At 32.7% G+C, this 18,546-nt stretch overlaps 1 protein-coding gene across 1 annotated transcript in view; it reads right to left on the minus strand.

Annotated features, from left to right (window-relative positions):
• Positions 1-18,546, minus strand: part of LOC118195454 (A disintegrin and metalloproteinase with thrombospondin motifs 6-like) — a 493,619-nt gene that overhangs the window by 470,123 nt on the left and 4,950 nt on the right. The window lies entirely within an intron of this gene.

The following is an 18,546-nucleotide window of genomic DNA, read 5'->3' on the forward strand; positions in this document are numbered from 1 at the left end:
CTCAAAACGTTAAAAAAACGCCCCTTTGGACGTAATTTAAAATCTGAAACATTTCAGATTTTTTTTTTTTTTTTTTTTTTTCTTTAAAACATCGGTATTGTTGCCACACTGATGATGTAAAAGGTCTTTTATTTATTTTAAACAAGAATTTCATTGTCTGCGAAAATGAATAATCCAAATGATTATTAGTCCAAAGGGGTTTTGTGCCCGAAGGACTACTGTTTTCGCTTTTGCGATTTTACGTCGGAACCCTATAAACGGCGTATCACTTTTCAAATCGTTGCCACCAAATACTATCGCCCTGTATTTTATTTGATAAAAGTAAATAATGAAGAATCTCCATAAATGTATGTATTTTTCTCGCATTGTGATAAGACAAGGGTACCTAGAGACATCCAATTTTGAATGACGTAATCCTACTGAGAATATGGTCATCTGAAAGCCCAAATTTGAAATTTGGTATTTGTCTTATTATCGATTTCATATTTTGTAAAACTTTAACGAATTTTTGATTAACAAATTCAACGATTTCAAAGCGAGCAATGGCGACACTCTACGGGGGGGGGGGACTTTTTATGTCCAGTGCGCGGACCTGTGTATCGGAAATTCTAAAGATATGCTCATTTTTAAATTATTTTGCGACATTGCTGTTGAACTGAATTTTATGATTTAAGTGCAAAGAACGTGGTATTTAGTAAATAAATGTTAACACACAAAACGTTAATAAAACGCCTCTTTGGACGTAATTTAAAATCTGAAACCTTTCAGATTTTTAATTTTTTTTAATTCATACTTTTAAATAATAATCTTACAACAAATGTTATTTATGCGCAATAACAGCAAATGTTAATTAATAACACAACAAATGTTTCAACAACATTTATTGCGTTATTAATTAACATTTTTGATTAATAACGCAACAAATACAACAAATGTTAATTAATAACGCAAATTTTATTTGGCGGGACAAACAATATAAGTTTCTAAATACAGTTGTACAATAGTATACGTCATTAAAATGTTCCGGATGTTTGGACACTTTTCTGATAGGAAATAAATGAAAAATAATTAATCTTTTTTCATAAAAATAATCTCTTTTATAACCTATAACCCATAAAATATGACTTTTTAAATATAACACTATTTAATACTAAAATACATATACAGCGGGTAAAATACATGACTGCACATAAATGAAGCAATGCACATGATACTATATATAAATATTTTTCTGTTGTCCAGATCAACAGCAGTTTTTCAACATGCTACAACAGCTCTGATCTTTGTTTGGTAATCGATTTCAGCCCTTTCGCAACTTTAGCGTGCGTCTATGTTTATCACGATTGTAGACACCGTCGTACGCGGTGTATTGTGCAAGGACCACGTTCAAGATACGCAGGCCATCTTCCTGTTTATCGATAACCTCTTTTTTCACTTCCATAGTGATCCTAACAATTTTCTTCGTTGTTGACTCTTCTCATAAATGCATTCTCTCATCTTCTTTATTCCAAGACTCATTATTAATGAATTTACAAAATATTTACGCTATAAAAGGAAAATTACTTGAAAATTCGGAGTTATAGGTCTACTTGTTTAATAAATGACATAACAGGTTGGCAAAATGTCAGGAGCAGTCGTAGCATTTTCTCGAAAGAAATAAACAATAATTGAGCGCAGTTGTGACTCATCGAGCTGAGTCGTATTCCGCATATCTGCGCATTATTTTTTTTAACCAAAATAAGATCAAATGGCGATGACGAAATTTTCTTGACGTACAGCCTATAGTCATCAATATATTATTTTAAATATTATTCAAGAGATAATATGCATTTTCAATATTTTGAAAGTTTTCTGTTTATACCATTTTACGTTAAAAAAAAAAAAAAAAAAAAAAAAAAAAAAAAAAAAAAAAAAAAAAAAATTCAAACAGTGAACATTTAATTTGATAGTAGTAGTTATTTTTATTTGGGAAGAACCGAAAATTGTGCAACTTTTTCACATTCTTAAAATTTTTAATAATTTTTAATGCTTTAAAATTAAGTTTTCCTTATTAGTACGTTCTTTTTGGTGGCGTGAGATTTTAAGATAAAATTACAAGCAGCAGACTTTTTTCTTGATAAAATATAAATATTTTTTTCTCTCCCAAACGCGGGGGATGCCTTCTCCGGGATTCGAGTCCGAGCCCTTCGGCACAGTCAGAGTCACTAACCACTTTCCTATCCGTGCTGCATATATATATATAGTCTAATTATTTAAAGACTGAACATTTCTTTGCAAGCATTAGGTCGAGCTTTGGTGTGGGCCGGATAGTTATAGTTACATATATGGATGAATTATAGTTACTCAATTACAATACTACTTACAGTTATAAAGGGACAGGACCAAAATATCTCCAAATGTGCGCCATGTTTAACGACTTTTCGCGATTTCTCGCCAAATTTAATTAAATCGCTTAATTTGTTAGTTGCTAACAGAATAAATTTGAAAGAAAAATTAAATATCTTACGCTTCGCTGAACGACAAAGCTCTAAAAAATCTGATGTGTACACCACATGACTTCCTTGTACGGAATATTAAATTATACGCATTTTTTCTTGCATTTCATTTAAACTTATTGGATTGAATTAAATCTACTTCGTCGATAGCGCTTGAACCACAATAGAATAAATGCACTCTTTAAAATTCACTATATTTGTTTACCATAGCGACACTCTGGCCCTAGGTTCACTTAATAGCGTTATATTTCGTTCATTTTTTAACTCAGAATGCACAAAATTTATATCATCTTAAGAATTATCTAATCGTTGCCACATGTTCTATTCAAATACTATAATAAATCTAAAACGATTTATAAAAGAAATTAAGTAAAGAAGAACAACAACAACAAAAGAAACAGTTTTTCACAGACGATTCAGCATTTTTTATTCAATTAATTCAGTTCCCACTTCGCGACAAGGCAAAAATACATTAAAATTCAAGATGTCTGTATTGAAAATTATGAAGTAAATCTTAAACGCTTATTTCCTCGAATAAATTCCAGAATGGGTTAACATGATTTAATTCGCAATAATAAAAGAAGGCGTTATCTTTGTTATTGCGAAGCTTACTTTCTCTAGATTGGCAACAAATCTACTATTCTCCTGTTTCAAATGTAAACAAGCAATGGCCGCCATGGAAAAAATTATTAGGCTTAGCGGCACTTAAACAACTTTTAAATTGTTGATAATTCTAAAACTATATTATACAGATTTACTAAAGGCATAAAATTCTTAACCGGAAGATAAGAACAGCATAATTCAATCATTTTTAAAGCAAAAAATGCACAATTTACAAACATATAAGAATAAAGAAACTGAAATCACTGAGCCGAGTAACAGAGTGAAGATATATATACATGTATTTACATACTTTTGGTGCGGTCGATTGCAACCAAAATACGAGGTGCACATCTACATGTTATAGCAGTCCTATATACAAAATTTAAACGTTCTGAGGTTTTTGAGTTATGCGAGATACATACGTACGTGCAGACACCACGAAAAATTCTCTTCAGAATTTATTTTAAAGAAGTTTTATAATATTTTTGGAGGAAAAGAGTCTTTTATTCTGTCTTTACGTACAGATGTCACGCAAAAACATCGTTAAATTGCATTCGATAGCGGTCAAAATGGAAAGTTTCGTTGAAATATGCTGCATGAAACTTTTCGCGATTACAATACTTCCTTTTTACTTCCTTGTACGAAGTTCCGTTATTATCGTTTTGAAATAACGGAACATATTCATAATATTCATTTAAAAAACCTACCAAATATAGATGAAAGATGTTTATACATCTTTCATCTATATTTGGTGAACTATTGGATGAATTAGATATTTTAGATTACTATTAGAATAGATTACTATTAGATGAATAAGCTATTTTAAAGGCTAAGAAGAAATATTTTAATTATAAAACTTTGGATGTATTGTTTCGATTCATTATTCTTTTCCTCAAACAGATATAGGCAATTTTATTGAGATAACTAAGCGAGAAAAGCAGAAAAGTTGCCAACATTTCTTTTAAATAGTTGAGTTTGTTTATTAAATTCGAAAGTCAAATATATTGCGAGCGGGGCAATATCACGGAATATTTTTCACGGAATGTCTTACTGCTGTCATGAAAGTACTGCATCCTGAGAAAAGCAATGAAATGGGAAAGATAGGCCTATATCCTTGGTCAAAAACCCGAAGAAGCGATGAGGCCAATGACATAAAATTAAACATATCGTATCAAAATTTGAAGCATTTTCCATTGCTCTTGATGAGAGCGCAGATAGTACTGATACCATTTAGTTGGATGTATTTAACCGCAGAGTTGACGCCAACTTCAGTTGCGCAGAAGACCTGCGTGCTTTCTAAATAATAAAGTACCCAACAAGGATAAAGACATTTTTCAAGAAGTAAAAAATGCTTTTACTAGACTCAACCTAAATGGTATAAGCTAAGCGGAATATGTACTGATGGGACTATCAGTAATTGGGTATAGGAATTATGGAACTATTCGGTTTTGAGGGCGTAAAAAATCGCCAAACTATTGTTGATGCCAGTGCTACCAAAAAAATTGCGGCAACCTTAGTGCAAGAAAGAAAGTATAATAGTAAATAACTAAGATTGATGTTTTAAATTTAGATGAAAGGTTAATTTCATATAATCCTTTTTTGTTATTGTAATTTATTTTAAAAAGGCTAAACATGACTGAATGGAAGTATAAGAGTATATAACTATTTCAGATCATTATTATAATTTATATAAAAATTGCTAAACATAACTGAATGGATGCCTGCATCGCTATTTCGCTGCCGAGTTATCGCTAAGGCATAATTTCATCTCGTTGGTTGTTCAATCATAATTTTCAATAATGAATGATGTTTTTCTTTGAAAAAATTCTCAGTAAAGTGCAGAATCGCCCACTTATTTGCTTGCCGCTTTTTACAAGGGTAAAAACAATTGGATTTTTGTCAATTTTTTTTTACTTTTTAAGTGAAAATAGGTCGATGTGTACATAGATAAAGTCAAGGGTGTGCGCAGTGCCATTTTTGTGCAATTCTGGGATATTTTTAAGTGAAAATAGGTCGCTGTGTACATGGATACCGATTATGTGCAATTCTTAAAAACGCGTCAAGCAGTGGATGATTCTGCACTCTACCCAAAATTCTATTGCAGACTCTTCGTTATGGGCAATTCCCAAATTGTTAAATCCATAGGTTATCAAAAAAGAGTTTAAAAATTAAACTAGTATTTCAATGGCCTCTTAAGAAATATAGAACTATATAAACTTACGCAATTTGAAATCAGCGCGTACGCTAGATTTGGCGCTTTTGCGCATATATTTTCGCTGAAATTTTTTTGCGATCCTCAAAACGGAATACTACCGGAATTATTGCCCAGATAAAATCAGAGTTATCTGATAATAAAATCGGTACGGAAGATTTGTCTGTATTTCCAAAAATCATATAATCTCTTTCATCTAAATTATAGGACTACTACAAGCTCTTTCATGCTCTTCGTAAAATCCTCTGGCTGCTGGAACTGCCTCCGTTGACGGTGGCTTGGCATTCTCTGCTATTGCACGCGTTCTGTGAGACAAGAAAAAATTTTCTACCATGAACCCTGGCAGAAATGAATTGAACGTAAATTGAGCATTCTGTAGGTTCCATCCCTTCTTCAACGTGCCCTGGAGAGCTGCGCATTTCACATTCGCATAACTTGGTGACGTTCGTCTACCTGAAAATTTGCACAATTTTCTGGCCACTCTTCCTTGGTATTGCATTTTCCCCGTCGGGTAGTGTATTTCAACGAAAATATCCATTTTTACCACTCTCTAATTCATTTAAACGATGGTTTTGCGCGACATCTGTACGCATGGATAGAATAAAGGACTCTGTTTTCAATTGCAAAATGGACGGATTGCTAAATGGATGTAAAATGGATTCAGAAGAGAAATTTTTCGTGACCTATGTACAGAACGTGTCGAATAACTCAGAAATGCATAATCCAGAAACTCGCATATATATAGATAAACTCTCATAATACTTTTGATCATAACTCAAAAATCTCGTATAACTCAGAAACGAGTAGCCGCAGAACGTTGAATTTCTGTGTATGGAACAGCTATAACATATAGTTGTAACTTCCCTTGTTCGTTGTAATCGGCCGCACCAAACGTACATGTACATATATATATATGTACATGTATATACATATATAATGTAAGAAAGGCAAACTAACTAAACTAAAAAGGACTTGTGAGGTCAAGAATTTTGCGCATTGAGCTGCACAATTTGAAATAAAATTAAAAAGGAAATTCTTCTAGCTATTGCCTATGAGCTAAAGTGATACTTCGGTTCCTTTGCAAAATAGTATAAACACAAAGTAAAGATCCAATCAAAATGTAAAAACACAATATGTATGAAATACTAATTAAGAAAATTAGAAAAAGGTGAAAGCTTAACTTGATTCAAAATTAAAAGTTAATATGCATGTAGAATAAAGTTTAAGCTATCTCAAAACATATTAGGAAAAATACTACAATAACATCATGTTAAAAAACAATAACTACAACTAAGCAGAGGAAAATGGAAAAATTAGCCTAATTCGAACATCACCGCGGACCTTTCAAGGGAAATGCATAGTGAGCTTCGAACTCTGCTAATTCCAAAACGCGTTTCGTCAGACAAGACATTGAGATTGATTGCCAATAAATTTTTTATTTATTAAAAAGATCCAAATATTCGTGCCCGCTGGCCGAATTGCTTGTAAAAATTGTCTTTTAAACTGTCTTTAACTGGCACTGGTGTTTTAAGTCTTTCTGTAGATTACAATTTTTCATGAAGATGCTTTGAGGTTTTATGTATTTTTACCTTGCCACGAAGTGAGAATTGAAATGATTGAATGAGAAATACTAAATCTCTAATGACATTCGAGAAAATATGTTTAATTGAAATGCAGCAAAAAATGTGTATAATTTAATAAGCCGTACAAGGAAGTCACGTGTCAAATATTGTTAACTAATTTTATAATCCGAATATCGAGGGGAGGAAATTATGCGAGTAATTTAATTTCAGAAGAACGCGGTTACAGCAAGAACATAACAAGTGAAAAGTAATCATGGATTAAACAAGTGGTAACTATCACAATACTATATTTATTTGAAAAAAATCTGTATTCCAGTAAGCATACATAGTACTATTAACATTGCGTATAATATCTGAATGACATTGAGCTGACATCTGACGATCATTTAGGTGGACACGCCGTCCATGAATGAGTCTTCACCTCACTTCCCTTGAGGGATATCGGAGGAATGAAGAAGAAAGGATGAACAAAAGACCCGTATTTGAGAAAGAGAGAACGCATCAGAAGTAGAATAAAGGTGTGATCAGTTGAAACGTAGATAACAGAAGTAAGATGAAATCACACGTTTGGAAAGTTTCTCAAGTGTAAGAATACCTGCCACGTCCGGGTAGCGTAACGAAAATTCTGCGCGAATTGCGTTTCAAATAATAAATGCAATAGGAAATAAAATAGATGAAATGCTAATTCAAAAATTCAAATAAAAATTGAATACACCGAATAAAAATTAAAATAATTAAGGGAATATAATTTACCAGAAAACTATGTGCAATAAAAGAAGGGATAAAATATGGGAATCTTTTTAAAATTTTCAGAACCTAGCGTTTAGGGGGAAAATACGCAAGAAAATAAGGTACCTACTTATATTACATAAATCAAAGAAATATTTAGATGAACGCTAATAAATTAACAAATTTCAATTTGTTTTAGAGCTGGAAAAAAAACGCGAATAGCGAATAACTGGGTTCCGTATAGCTGGATTCCGATAATGAAACTTTACTTTTTGTTAACATCATGAGTTCATTGCATGTGTCAAAGTAGCATTTATTACATGTTTTGGTAAAAAATTCATTTAATTATGTAGAACTAACTGCGGAAAAAATATCTTTATTACACTGGAAGAAAATCTTTGATTTCATCTTCAAAAAATCAATCAATAACTAAATCGCGAAATTATTTTTGTAGCAATTAAGCAACTCAAAACCCATTTTGCACCTTTTACAGTTTGGAGTATCGGTGCTCACTTAAATGGTAAGAATTACACAATAACTCTGTTGAAACAATAGTATCAGTACAACGGTACTAAATGTCGAAATTAAAGCTAATTTTTTTTTTTTCAAATAGTTCTTTAGTAATGAAAATCGTGTTTTAAATACGAAAACGACGACAGCACTCGATGAAGTATCAAAACACACTTTATTGACCAGTATTATTCAAAACAGCTCCAATAACACATTTACACAGTCGTCGAAGAACTACAATAAACACGCTGACACGATCAGCGACATAACCTTCACGCTATCAGGGTATAACGATGGAGACAACTTCACGGCAAAGCACCAGAGTACAACTCCCGACTCTGCTCGGTCGTTCTCGGAACTCCAAGTACTCTCGAAACTCTCCAAGCTACAACTCGCGATGCACTTGACGATACACTAGAGTGCAGCTCCCGACTCCTCGGTTCAGTCGTTCCCAGAGCTCAACACACTCTCTCTACGATGCACTAACCGCGATACAAAAAACTAAGAGACTCTTTCGGTGCACTCGACGGCCAACTCGACATTCACTGACTGACTATCAACTCGATAGACTCCGCACGGACTAACTCCGCAGTGACTGACTAACTGACGCCGCGTACCAGCAGGGTTTATATAGCTTCTAGCTTGTGTTCGAGAACATTTAGGGCTAAACCGGTAAGAATTCGTTCCAGAAGGTACTCCATCCGTCTCATGGCATATCGCCAATTTTGTCGCCAAATGCGGCAACCCTGCCTTCCCTTGCCATTTTATGGGAACCCTAAACCTGCTTTGCGGGGAAGCTATTTTACCGGGCCTGAACATTTCGTAACAATAGCAATTGTCATTCAATAGAATGCTTATGCTTAGGAATGTCAATGCTTAGGAATTCTCAAGGGTGAGTGGGATACATGAGAAGTAAAAGTGAAGTTTTGAGGAAGTTATGGGGCTTTCCAGAGAGAAACATTGCTATTGCATAATTAAAAACATTGCGAAATACACGGAATTAAAATTTCTGTGTGCAAGATAAGCAACTTTATTAATCGGAAAGGGAAGAACTGTCAATCATGACTTCTGAATGGAAAGAAGAGTCCAAACCAATACTCGAGAAAGGTACGTACTAATGTTTCATCTTATGTATCTAATGTTTTCAATGTTAAATCGTTGATAACAAGAGAAACTCCGCCTTCTCAGAAATTATTTTCAACCTCTTTAAGTACATTTATAGCAACAATAAGTAAAACAATGAAGTAAACCAAGATTTACAACTTAAAAAGCTAAAAAACACATATGTTAACCAACTTCTGCCGAGGCATGTGGCTCAACGAAGAACAATTTGTAGAACCCTCTATGAAAAGTATTTAGCCAAAGGTAAATGGAAATGCACTGTGACCCTTGATGAAGCATGGGTTTAGCTAAATGAATACAACAAAAAAGGGTCTATTTACGATCGAAAATGTGAAAAAAATAATTGTACAAACCTGGTTTCGTCAACGCAAAGAAAATTTCAGTAAATGGTTCATGATCATCGCACGATTCTCTAACAATGAGAAATTAAAAATAAGAAGAGTGGGGAAAAATTCTTAAAATGAACTCAATGTACTGCCAAGACTAAGCTTTAGGTTCGATATTTACAGAAGAAATTCAATGAATTTCAAAGAGTGAAATTCATTGAAAGCGTGATTGATGAAGTGTGAAACTTCATCAGTCCAAGGCAACAAGCTATACTTCGAAAGTACCACTGCATTCCTTAAAACAATAAAGACTTGTATAGGTATTGCATATATACTTTCCAACGTATTCCTGCAAAGTCTCCTGACGTTTCACATATTGTGCTTTTGGTTTCTCCAAATGAGCTCTTTCTAAGACCAGGAATGGAAAACAGTACCGCTGAAAATTTCATGAAAAGCCTTTCTATCATGAAAATCGTAATGAGGACTTGTTAAGTCCAGAAAATAGGCTATTAGATCCAACATTTAAAAGAAACAAGTGTTTACATTTTAAACATTAATTAAACGGTCTCGACATTGCTCTGAAATCGTGTAAGTGTTTCTGCAGTATGATTCTGATGAAATATATTTTTCTACATTTAATAAATAGTATTGATTTCATGTTCTTTGTTTAATATAATTGTGTAATTTTCTTGCAGTTTTATATCGATAAGAGAAGAAGAAATTTTAATGATCAACGTACTTTTAATTATGATGAAAATAAGTTTAATAATTAATGTACATACTGGTTATGGGAATATACTTAATTATGTACCATATATTTATGTAAAACAAACATATAGGGTACATATACCCCTGCCGAGCTCGGATTCGCGGAAAGCGATTTTGCATATGCGCATCATATTGATTGCTTTTATTTAATTTGTCCAATGCTGTAATTTCATTCACACGCACTTCAACTTAAATTTATCAACATTAAGTTCTCGCTGGCTTCAGCTGCAGCCAGAAGTTATCAACAATTTTAAAATATTTCCATCGACTGAAAATGAAGCCGAAGAAATCGTACAGATGGCAAAAGTAATCAGTTGCGAAGAATTTTCAGATATGCAAAAAAAAAAAAAAAAAAAAAAAAAGAAGTCAAAGAATAAATCGAGGAATCAAAAACTGAGTAGTCTTTAACAGCAACCGACAATGAAAACAGTGGTAATGAAGAAGATAAAGCATCTTTAAATTAAAAGAATATAAATGAATTGTTAAAAAAAAAAAAAAAAAAAAACATGAAAGCTTTCAGATTTTAAATTACGTCCAAAGGGGCGTTTTTTTTCCTGTCTTACATTTTATCTGTTACCTTTATTTATTAAATATCGTGTTCTTTGCACTTAAACCATAAAATTCAGTTCAACAGCAATATCGCAAAATAATTTTAAATTGAGCAAAGCTTTAGAATTTCCGATACACAGTCCCGAGCGCTGGAGATAAAAATGTTTTTTTTTCTGTACAACGCTGCAATTACTCGCTTTGAAATCCTTGAGTTTGTTAATCAGAAATTCGTTAAAGTTTTACAAAATATGAAATCGATAATAAAACAAATTCTAAATTTCAAATTTGGGCTTCTAGATGTCCATATTCGCAGTAGGATTACGTCATTCAAAATTGGATGGCTCTAGGTACCGTTGGTTTTATTACACTGCGAAAAACATGCATACATTTATGCAGATTCTTCATTATTTAATTTCTTCAAATATAATACAGCGCGGTAATATTTCAATACAGTGCATTCAGTTCAGTTTTAATACAGTGCGATTTTGCGTTGGTTCACTATACACGTCCGTTTCACTTTTCAAACTATTGCCACCAAATGTTACAGTCCTGCATTATAGCTGAAGAAATTAAATAATGAATAGATAATGAAAAATCTGCATATATGTATGTATATTTCTCGTTTTGTGATAAAGCAATGGTACATAAAGCCATCCAATTTTGAATGACGTAATCCTATTGCGAATATGGGCATGTGGAAGCCAAAATTTGGAATTTGTTTTATTATCGATTTCATATTTTGTAAATTTTTAACGAATTTTTGATTAACGTACTCAAGGATTTCAAAGCGAGCCATGGCAACGTTGTACAGAAAAAAACATTTTTATCTCCAGCGCGAGGGACTGTGTATCGGAAATTCTAAAAGCTTTGCTCAATTTAAAACTATTTTACGAGATTGCTCTGGAACTGAATTTTATGGTTTAATTGCGAAGAACGTGATATTTAATAAATAATTTATTTAATAAATAAAGATACCAGACAAAATGTTAAAAAAAAGTCCCTTTGGGCGTAATTTAAAATCTGAAAACTTTCAGATTATTATTATTTTTTTAACGTTTTGTGTGTTACCTTTATTTATTAAGTATCATGTTCTACGTACTCAAACCATAAAATTCAGTTCACGGGCAATGTCTCAAAATAATTTTAAAATGAGCATATCTTTAGAATTTCCGATACAGAGTTTCCCGCGCTGGAGATAAAAAGTTTTTTCTGTACAACGTTGCCATTGCTCGCTGTGAAATCCTTCAGTTTGTTAATCAAAAATTCGTTAAAGATTTACAAAATTTGAAATTGATAATAAAACAAATTTCAAATTCAAATTAGGGCTTCCACATGCCCATATTCTATGGAACATTACGTTATTCAAATTTCGATGGCTGTAGGTTTCGTTGTTTTATCACAATGCGAGAAACATATATACATTCATGCAGATTCTTCGTTATTTAATTTAAATCAATAGTAATTTTAAAACAAATCAAATGCTGCCAAATACTAAATACAGATCAAATCAAATACAAATTTAAAAACATTAAAAAGTGTGCGTACCGGGTCGTAATAGATTGAATGCACAAATCCGATAAAAAGTTAAAGAATTTATTCTAATCACGAAAATAAATAACAAAACTCAGGATTTTTCCTCAAAGATATTCGTATAATATCACAATATCACGCAATATTATCAGTAGTTATATTTTAAACTACTAAAACGTTAATTAGGACACAATCCAAAGCGCAGAGAAAGCTAATCCGATCAAAATTTACAGTAGCTAACAACAGTTGTTTATGTGAGTATCGTTTGCTTCATTTTATTGTTGCAAACAGCGTAAATTCCTTTTGCTTTTCTTCCTTTAGTTTTGAACTTTATGTGTGGCAACAAGATAATTGATTGATAGAATTGTGTTTGTGACAGCCATGTAGAATGGCTCGCTTATTTTGTATCAATTATTTCGCATCGCTGACAAGTGTAATTTAATAAAAGTGTAGGAATACAGTCCATTTTTTGATTGATTATTGTTTGTGAAACATATTAAGTGTAAAGAACATTTATTGTTGGTCAAAAGTCTAGCCGGAGAGCTAGTGAAGATAGTGACTGTTCTAAGTGTATTCTAACAACGCAAATATGCAAATGGTTTGTGAAAATTATCCACTTTGTGAGGTAAGTGGATTTTGAACAAAAATGTTTAATTTATTGTTAAATTTTAAGAACAATGTTGTAATACAACATAGAATTCGATTTCATTTTAATAATAGTGTTAAGTGATTTAAGAACAATTTCTGTTTTTGAATTGATCAATTATGAGTGAACTTATAACTTTTAAAACAAAAAGAGCGGTCTTACGCAGGAGTGTTACTAATTATGTAAAGAAAATTGAAACTATTTTAACTGCAGATGAAATTAATTTAATAGAACTAGAGGAATGTGTCGAATTATTGAAACAAAAAGAAACTGAGTTAAGGAAGCTTGATTCTGAAATCGAAAGTTTAATTACAGATACTAAAGAATTAGAAAACGAAATAGATAATGTTCAGGAGTACACAGATAAAATTTATTTGTGGAAATTTAAAGGTGAAAAAATATTAAAAAATAAAAATAATAAAAATAATTCTAATAGTGTAATTTCAGAACAGGTTCTTGACAATATTAAATTACCCAAGTTAACATTACCGACTTTTGGTGGTAATATTACAGAATCGATAGCTTTTAAAGATCTTTTCAGTGCTTGTGTAAGAAATAATACAAATTTATCTAATGCTCAAAAATTGCAGTATTTGAAGGCTTCGTTGAAAGGTGAAGCATATCGCATTATTCAAACCATTAAAATTTCGGATTGTAATTTTGAAATAGCATGGAATCTGTTAGACGAAAGATATTCAAATAAGAGAGAACAAATTTTTGCACATATTAAACGTTTTTTAAGTTTACCAACTATTCAAAATGAATCAGCATTTGCTATTTTAAATTTAGTTGACAATATTAATGAAATAATTCGTTCTTTAGAAGTATTGAATCAAACCATTGATAATTTTGGTGACACTTTAATGACTTATTTAACTTTGCAAAAATTAGACCCTGCTACAAAATTATGGTGGGAACGTCAGTTAAAATCTAATGAAATTCCAAAACTTACGACTTTAATTGAATTCCTAAAAAACTATGCAAGAACACTTCAAAATAGCAAATCAACAAGTAATAAGGTACCTAAATCTGTGTTTCAAAATAAGAATAATGTTCTGGTTGCTACTTTGGGTTGTGGTTATTGTAAAGAAGATCATAGTTTAGCCAAATGTTCGAAATTTCTAAATTTATCGGTTCAGCAAAGGATAGATTTTGTAAAATCTAATCGTTACTGTTTTAATTGTTTATCTAATATGCACTTGCTCAAAAAATGCAAGAGTTTAAATACATGTCAACATTGCTTTAAGAAGCATCACAGTATTTTGCACATTGTAAATAATTCAAAGAATAAAACTCAGTTAAACAGTATATCTCCGCCTACGCAATCTATCATTAAAAGAGATGAATTAACGAGTCCTAAGGACGTTTCAGCCACAGTTTGTGCCTCTCATTATGATTCGAATGCAAAAGGTAATCAAACCAGTCACATTTTATTGTGTACTGCTTTAATAAAAGTTCAAAATTCTAAGCAACAATTTGTGAAGTGTAGATGTTTATGTGACACTGGATCTCAGAGATCATTTATTTCAAGGGATTGTGTTAAGAAATTAGGATTACGAGTGAAAGATAATTCCATTTCTGTATCATGTCTAGGAGAATTTAATACTATAAGTAATGGGGAAGTCGATTTAGTATTCACTTCTCATTTTAAAAGTTGATATTCGTGTATCAACATCAGCGTTTGTACTGGACAAGGTGACAGATAACATTCCCTATGTATCTTTGCCATCAATCATCTTCGATAACTTCAGTGATTTACAATTAGCTGATCCATTATTTTACAAGTCACAACCAGTTGACATTTTATTTGGAGTAAATGTATTTCTGCATTTAATGACGGGAGAAATTGTCAAACGTGGTCCTGATCTACCATTTGCTCTAAATTCGAGGTTGGGATGGATAATTTCGGGTACTACAAATTTTGAATCTACAAATTTTGAGCCAGTATATGTAAATCATTTGAATACAAACACAGATGAGTTAGTAAATTCTTTCTGGGAGTTAGAAAAGTTTCCAAATGTACAACCTTTAACAAATGAAGAAAAACTTTGTGAAGAACATTTTAAAAACTCGCATTTTAGAGACACATCAGGTCGTTATTCAGTTGCATTACCATTCAAACATAATAGAGATATTCTAGGTGACTCCCGTGAAGTGGCGTACAGAAGATTTCAATACTTGGGGAAGAGGCTGTTATCTATGAAAGAAATTTACAACCAGTATATTCAGTTTATGAAAGAGTACTTTTCACTAGAACACGTAGAATTAGTGCCAGACACAGATTATGAATTAGAGAATAAACACTATTATATCCCACATCACTTTGTGTTGAAGGACTCTAGCTTAACAACAAAATTGAGAGTTGTTTTCGATGCGAGCGCTAAAACAACCACAGGTGTTTCTTTAAATGATACGCTAATGATAGGCCCAAAAATACAAGATGACTTAATTTGTATTTTACTAAGATTTAGACTTCATAACATTGCAATAACCGCTGATATTAAAATGATGTACAGACAGATAAAGGTTCATGAAAAAGATAGAGATTTTCAGAGAATATTATGGAGAGATAGCCCATATAAGCAAATACAAGTTTGTCGTTTGAAAACAGTAACATATGGAACTGCAGCTGCTCCATATCTTGCAACCAAAGTGTTGAGTCAGTTAGCGATTGATGAAGGATTGAACTTTCCAAAGGCAAAGAATATAGTTTTAAGAGATTTTTATGTTGATGATATGTTAACTGGTGTAAAAGATAGTTCGGAAGGTATTGCATTGATAGACGAATTGCAACAACTGCTAAAAAGTGGTGGCTTTGAGCTTCACAAATGGTCGACAAGTGAACCGTCATTGTTAAAAACCTCTGGCTTAACAAACACAGATAGTGACAATATTCATTGTGTAATAGAAGACAAACCATTGAAAGTTCTGGGATTGGAATGGCATCCGGACAATGATGAATTCAAATGTAATGTAGGTGTAATAGAGTATCAAAGTGTTCCGACTAAAAGAATTATTTTGTCATTCGTAGCAAAACTATTCGATCCATTGGGGTGGATAGCTCCGTTTGTAATTCTCGCTAAAATGATCCTTCAGCAATTGTGGAAATTACAGTTATCATGGGATGATCCTGTAACAGAAGAGATTGATCGAAATTGGAGAAATCTATGTAGAGAAGTTAAACTTTTGAATTCTATAAATATACCTAGGAAAATTCTGCTACCTGATTATTTTCGATGTGAACTTCACGGATTTTGTGATGCGTCTGAAAGAGGTTATGCAGCAGTTATTTATATCAAAACTTGCAATAACTCTGACATTAATGTTAAACTCGTAACAGCTAAAACTCGTGTAGCACCATTAAAATCTATTACGATTCCAAGACTGGAATTATGTGCAGCAGTGTTATTGGCACGCTTAATTCAGTCTGTAAAAGCTGCCTTAGTTATAAATTTTGATTTAGTGCAAGCTTGGAGTGATTCACAAATCGTGTTGTCATGGCTAAGGTCAGATCCTAAAAAATGGCAAGTATTCGTATCCAATAGAGTTTCTGAAATACAATCCATCTTACCACCTGAGAACTGGAGTCATGTTGATGGAAAGGAAAATCCAGCTGATTGTGCTTCACGTGGATTATTTCCTGCAGAACTATTATCTCATCAATTGTGGTGGAATGGTCCTTCTTGGTTAAAGTGCAGTGAGATTGCCTTGTCTAAAAATATTCTTATAGATGAAAAGGCATTACCAGATGCACGTAAAACAGTCTCATTTGTAGTTTCTGAACCTGTACAGGAACTTGCTATTATATCAAATATATCTTCATTTCCAAAGTTACAACGCATATTTGCTTGGATATTAAGATTCATATCGAATTCTAAAGTAGCATATCTAGAAAGAAATACGTCTTTTTTATCTAGTAATGAAATTCGAGCTGCAACTTTCTGTATTGTCCGAATAATACAGCGATTTCACTTTTTTAAAGAAATTCAATGTTTGGAGTTGGAAAAGGACTTACCTACAAACAGCAACCTCCTTAGCTTGTGTCCAATTTTAGATGACAACAAAGTGTTACGTGTAGGAGGAAGACTGAAAAATGCGCAACTATCAGAAAATGAAAAACATCCAATCTTATTACCTTCAAAACACAATCTGACAGAAATCATAATTAGACACTTTCATGTCAAATATCTGCATGCAGCACCGGAACTTCTTCTATCTTTAATTAGACAGCAATTTTGGATCATAGCTGCTAGATCTGCTATCCGAAAAGTAGTGAAATCTTGTATTACGTGTTGCAAACTTAGAGCTAAAACTGCAAGTCAAATAATGGCTGATCTACCGGAATCTAGAGTAACACAATCGCGACCATTTCATCGAACTGGAATAGATTTTTCTGGACCGTTCATGATTAAACATCGTGCAGGACGTGGACAAAAATCATTTAAATATTACGTATGCTTATTTGTGTGTTTTGTAATCAAGGCAGTACATCTTGAAGTGGTAGAAGATTTGTCAACAAAGGCATTTTTAAGTGCATTGAAACGATTTATTGCAAGAAGAGGGAAACCATTTGAGATTTATAGTGACTGCGGTACTAACTTTAAAGGTGCAGACAAAGAAATCAGAAAATGTTTTTTGCAATGTAAGCAAAATCAAGAAATTCACAAATTTTTGTCTTTAGAGGAAATAAAATGGATATTCAACCCGCCATCATCTCCCCATTTCGGTGGACTATGGGAATCGGCAGTAAAGTCAATGAAATTACATCTAAAAAGGACTGTTGATGATTCTGTGCTGACCTATCCGGAATTTCAGACCTTGATAGCGCAGGTTGAGGCTTGTCTCAACTCTAGGCCATTGTGTCCAACATCGGCTAATCCAAATGATTTAACTGCATTAACACCTGGTCATTTCCTAATAGGAACGTCTTTAACTGCCATACCTGAACCAGACCTAAATTATATTTCCTTCAATCACATTGACAGATGGCATGTGAGACAGTTTATTTTTCAGCACTTCTGGAAAAGATGGAGTCGAGAATACCTGTCTCAGCTTCAACAAAGACCTAAATGGCAAAAAAGTCAAAACAATTTAGAAGTCAATGACTTAGTCCTCATCAAAGAAGACAACCTTCCGCCTCTTAAATGGAGGTTAGGGAGAATAATTGCTGTTCATCCGGGCTCAGATCAAAGAGTCAGAGTTGCTAGTATTAAAACTGGTCATGGTGTCATTAAACGACCAGTCGTGAAATTGTGTCCTCTTTCTATTCAGACTAAAAAACTATGAACTGCTTTGCATATAATATTTTGTATTATTTTTCTTATGTTTATCTTTATTACAGACTAAGAAGTTTCAAAATGCTCCAACTGTTGAAATCCCCTGGGATTTCAACGAGGGCCAGGATGTTTATGTGAGTATCGTTTGCTTCATTTTATTGTTGCAAACAGCGTAAATTCCTTTTGCTTTTCTTCCT

The sequence above is a fragment of the Stegodyphus dumicola genome, chromosome 7 (genome assembly GCF_044657685.1).
Source record: "Stegodyphus dumicola isolate Sdum_Otavi_A_Nest chromosome 7, ASM4465768v1".
NCBI lineage: Eukaryota > Metazoa > Arthropoda > Arachnida > Araneae > Eresidae > Stegodyphus > Stegodyphus dumicola.